Consider the following 5451-nt stretch of genomic DNA (forward strand, 5'->3'; position numbering starts at 1 on the left):
GGCCGGCCGGGGGGCAGGCTTCTGACCCACGAGTGGCGCCTAACAGCCCCGCGTCGTCTCCCCGCGTTCCCTTTCCTGGGGCCCGCCCTGCCGGGAATGAGAGGTCTCTGCTCGCCGCCGAGGCGCGGGCAGGGCCAGCCAGGCCAGGCCCTGTCACGGGGCTGGGCGTCCGAAGCCAGGCAAGCAGAGGGCGGGGCTGGGGCCCGGCCCTTCCCCTCAATAGCCCTGGCCTCTCCTTCCTTCATCGCTCCCTTGCGGGGAGGCGGCAGCAGAGTCCCAACAGTGAGGTGCTTCTGGAAGCCAGGCCGCGGCTCCCGCCCTCCGGCGCGCCAGGGATAGGCGGGTAGCGGCGGGATCCGGAAGTGCGGGCCGCGCGCGCCTGACGCGATGACGTCAGTTGGTTGTCCCCGAGAGCGGGGTAAGAGTCCGTTGCAGTCCTGTGGCTTGGGGCTGAGGCGGGTGGTGAGTATCAGGCTGTAGCTCTGGGGCGGCGGATAGTGGAGGCCTCAGACCCAGCTTATGTTGCTTCCTGGAGGTAACAGGTCTCTGGGCCCCTGCCCTGAGCGTGGGGGGGAAGAGGGCTCTAGGCCCTGGAGCCATTGCTAGGGTTGCCAGGTGTCTGGTTTTTGACCAGAAAGCCCAGTTGAGAAGAGACCCTGGTGGTTCTGGTCAGCAGGGCTGGCTTTAGGCCGATTCCCTGAAATCGGGCCCTGTGCCTTAGGTGCCTTTTTAATTTTTTTTACTCACCCGGGTCTTCGGTGGCACTTCGGCAGCGGCGGGGGGGTCCGCTCTGGGTCTTTAGTGGCATTTTGGCGGCAGGGGGTCCTTCAGGAAGACCCGGAGTGGACCCCCCTGCAGCCGAAGTGCTGCTGAAGCCTCGGACCGCTGCCGGGTATTCGAATCGGGCCCCACAGTTCATAAAGCCAGCCCTGGTGGTCAGCACTGCTGACTGGGCCATTAAAAGTCCAGTTGGTGCAGGGCTGGCAGCAGGGCCGTCCCTAGGCATATGCAGAATATGCAGTTGTCTAGGGCACCAAATTGCCCCAAATTTCATGGTGCCCTAGGCAGCTGCGTGCTGCATACGCGGCAGCAGCTCTGGCAGCCAGCCCTATCCCCCTGCTGCCCCTCCCCCCCCGTTCTGCCCCCATTCCACCTCTTCCCCCATTGACCCACACTCACCAGCAGCGGCGGGAAGCGGAGCAACCCGGCCCCAGCCCTCTCCACTCCACCAGTCGCGTTGCTCCGCTTCTCACCAGTGAGTGCGGAGGGCGGTCCTTCCCCCTCCCCCAAGCGACACGGCTGGGGGGGGGGGGGGCGGAGTGGGCTGATGCTGGATTGTTCTGCTGCCCGCGCCAGGCCCCCTGCTAATCCCCTGGGCCATTCTGGGCCTGTGGAGCCCCCCAAAGCGGCCCCCCACAGCTCCTGCCTCCCTGGCCCCCCAGGCCTTGAGCGCAGCCCAGACCCTCGGGGGGGAGGGGAGGGGAGGGAAAGCAGGTGCTCGGACTGTGTAGGGCACCATAATTGGTAGGGATGGCCCTGGCTGGCAGGCTCCCTACCTGGCTCCACGCAGCTCCCGGAAGCGGCGACATGTCCATCTGGTTCCTAGGTGGAGGGACAGGCATGGCCTGAGCACTGGCTCTACAGCTCCCATTGGCTGGGAACCGTGGCCAATGGGAGCTGCAGGGGTGCTGCCTGCAGGTGGAGGCAGTGCTCACCGCGCAGAGCTCCCTGGCTGCCCCTATGCCTAGTAGCCGAGGAACATGTTACTGCTTCCGGGGAGCCTCCTAAGGTAAGTGCTGCCTGCCCGGAGCCTGCACCCTGAACCCCCTACTGCATCCCAACCCCTGTCCCAGCCCTGGGCCCCCTCATGCACCCAAACTCCCTCCGAGAGCCCACACCCTGAATGCTAACCCCCTGCCCTGTCCCAGAGTCTGAGCCCCGTCCCGTGCCCCAGCCCTGAGCCTCCTCCCGTTCCCACATCCTGCGTCCCGTCCCACACCCCAGCCCTGAGCCCTCTCCCACACCCAGAATCCCTCTTGGAACCTGCACCCCACACCCCTTCCTGCACCTCAGCCCAGAGCCACCTCACACCCAAACTCCTTCCTGGAGCCTGTGTCCCCTTCCGCACCTTTGCCCTAGCCCTGAGCCCCCTCCAGCACCCTAAATCCCTCATTTCTGGCCCCACCCTGGAACACCCCCCCCCCGCCCAAAGCCCCTACGCCCTCCCCCCCCCCACCCCCCTGCCTCAGCCCGGAGCCCCCTCCCACATTCCGAGCCCCTTGCCCCTGGCGTGGAGCCCCCTTCTGCACCCCAAACCTCTCGTCCCTGGTCCCACCACCCTGCCTTAGCCCAGAGCCCCCTCCTGCACTTTGAACCCCTCATTTCTGGCCCTACCCTGGAGCTTGCACCCCCAGGCAGAGCCCTCGCCCCCTCCCACACCCCAACCCCGTGCCCCAGCTCAGTGAAAATGAGGGAGCAAGTGAGTGAGGGTGGGGGAGAGTTGAGCGATGCGGGAGGGAGGAGGAGATGGAGTGAGTTGGGGGCAGGGCCTTGGAGAAGGGGTGGGGCTCAGGGGCAGGGCAAGGGTGTTCGAATTTGTGCTATTAGAAAGTTGGCAACCCTACTTCACTGGGAGGTGAGGGGCAGGTTGGGGGAAGGAGGCCCTGCATGGGAGGGGGGCCAAGAGGAGCAGTTGGGCGGGAGGGGTAACTGCTGAAACCCCATTCTTATTCATGTGGGCAAAAATACAGGCAAGTGCTTGCTCTGAAAAATCCAAATGGAGAGCAAACCCCCAGCTGCTGGTGAGATGCCAATGCAGCCCTCAGTGCTGTGGTGTAAGTGCCCCTCTGTGCCTTACACCTTTAAATCTGAACATCATACTGGATACACAGCTGTGCTTTTTATAGAAAAATCCTTATAAATCCAAAACTAGATAGTCTTTTAAGTCTAATACTTTTCTCCTGCTTTGCCCATTTAAATATTCATGAAAAGAGAGTCCATTTATTCAGGTATCCTGGCACTGAATAGTTCAGTCACTGTAATGGCAACATGTGCATACACTCCTCTTAAAGCCCGTCTTCTGTAAATGAATCAGCTGAATAGTTACCAACAAATCTGCTCAACTATTGAAGTGTGAACATAAAATACAGCTTGCACTTAAAAGATCAAATAAAAGTTATTTATCCTGTTAAAAAATGAACAGTCCCCAAAATATTTGGAACTGTATCCTTAAAGCTAAGCTCCTTTACAACATCTCTAAAATCCTTTAACACCTACATGCGTCTGATGAAGTGGTTATTCACCCATGAAAGCTTATGCCCCAATACGTCTGTTAGTTGATAAGATGCCACAGGACTCTTTGTCGCTTTTAACACCTACTGTTAGAGCCCTTGTCCGTGTGTCGGTCCTTAGTCTGTAGCAGTTCATGGGATTCTTCCATCCTAGGTGCAGGACTCTGCACTTGTCCTTGCTGAACCTCATCAGATTTCTTTTGGCCCAGTCCTCCAATTTGTCTAGATCACTCTGGACCCTATCTACCCCTCCCCCCAGCTTAGTGTCATCTGCAAACTTGCTGAGGGTGCAATCCATCCCATCATCCAGATCATTAATGAAGATGCTGATCCTTGGAGCTCTTCACTTGATACCGGCTGCCAGCTAGACATCGAGCCGTTGATCACTACCCGTTGAGCCCGATGATCTAGCCAGCTTTCTATCCACCTTATAGTCCATTCATCCAATCCATACTACTTTAACTTGCTGGCAAGAATACTGTGGGAGACAGTATTGATTGATACATATCAATTTCTTGAATGGTAACAGCTAATTTAGACCCCATCATTTTATATGTATAGTTGGGATTATGTTTTCAATGTGCATTACTTTGCATTTATCAACACTGAATTTAATTGACTTTCATCTGCCATTTTGTTGCCCAGTCGCCCAGCTTTGAGAGATCCTTTTGTAGCTCTTCGCAGTCTGCTTTGGACTTAACTATCTTAAGTAGTTTTGTATCATCTGCAAATTTTGCCACCTCACTGTTTACCCCTTTTCCTAGATCATTTATGAATATGTTGAACAGTACTGGCCACAGTACAAACCCCTGGGGGGCATCACTATTTGCCCCTCTCCATTCTGAAAACTGACCATTTATTCTTACCCTTTGTTTCCTATCTTTTAACCAGTTACTGATCCATGAAAGGACTTTCCCACTTATGCCATGACCGCTTAGTTTCCTTAAGAGCCTTTGCTGAGGGACCTTGTCAAAGGCTTTCTGAAAATCTAAGTACGCTATATCCACTGCATCACCTTGTCCACATGCTTGTTGACCCCCTCAAAGAATTCAAATAGATTGGTGGGGCATTTTTTCCCTTTACAAAAAACACGTTGACTCTTCCCAAACAAATTATGTTCATCTATGTGTCTGACAAAGTGGGCTGTAGCCCACGAAAGCTTATGCTCAAATAAATTTGTTAGTCTCTAAGGTGCCACAAGTACTCCTGTTCTTTTTGCGGATACAGACTAACATGGCTGCTACTCTGAAATCTGACAATTCTGTTCTTTAATATAGTTTCAGCCAATTTGCCTGGGACTAAAGTTAGCTTACCGGCCTGTAATAGCTGGGATCACCTCAGGAGCCTTTTAAAAAAATTGGTATCACATCAGCTATCCTCCAGTCATCTGGTAGAAAAGCTCATTTAAATGTTAAGTTACATACCACAGTTGTTAGTTCTGCAATTTCATATTTGAGTTCCTTCAGAATTCTTGGGTGAATACCATCTGGTCTTGGTGACTTATTACTGTTAAATTAAACAGTTTGTTCCAAAACCTCCACTAATGACACTTCAATCTGGGACAGTTGCTCAGATTTGTCACCTAAAAAGAATGGCTCAGGTTTGGGAATCTCCCTCACATCCTCAGCCATGAAGACCAATGCAAAGATTTCATTTAGTTTCTCTGCAATGGCCTTATCTTCCGTGAGTGCTCCTTTAGCATCTTGATCGTCCAGTAGCCCCACTGATTGTTTAGCAGGCTTTCTTCTTCTGATATAATTAAAAAAATTTTTGTTCTTACTTTTTGAGTCTTTGGCTAGCTGTTCTTCAAATTATTTTTGGGCCTTCCTAATTACACCGCTACCTCGATATGATGCAACCCGATATAACACGAATTTGGATACAACAGGGTAAAGCAGTGCTCCGTGGGGGCGGGGCTGCGCACTCCGGTGGATCAAAGCAAGTTCAATATAATGCGGTTTCACCTATAATGTGGTAAGATTTTTTGGCTACCGAGGACAGCGTTATATCGAGGTAGAGGTGTATATTTTTACACTTCACTTGCCACAGTTTATGCTCCTTTCTATTTTCCTCAATAGGATTTAACTTCCACTTTTTAAAGGCTGCCTTTTTGCCTCTCACTGCTTCTTTTACTTTTTTTTTTTTTTTTTTTTTTTTTTTT

The 5451-nt window shown here is 53.2% G+C and overlaps 1 protein-coding gene across 1 annotated transcript in view; it reads left to right on the forward strand.

Moving 5' to 3' along the window:
• Positions 1-5451, forward strand: part of RNF168 (ring finger protein 168) — a 30757-nt gene continuing 25306 nt past the window's right edge. The window contains exon 1 of the mRNA XM_024217526.3: positions 1-418. The gene's annotated coding sequence lies outside the window, so the exon portion shown is untranslated. The remainder of the gene's footprint in view (positions 419-5451) is intronic.

This window comes from Terrapene carolina, unplaced genomic scaffold (assembly GCF_002925995.2).
Source record: "Terrapene carolina triunguis isolate 2854851 unplaced genomic scaffold, T_m_triunguis-2.0 Scaffold837, whole genome shotgun sequence".
Taxonomy (NCBI): domain Eukaryota; kingdom Metazoa; phylum Chordata; order Testudines; family Emydidae; genus Terrapene; species Terrapene triunguis.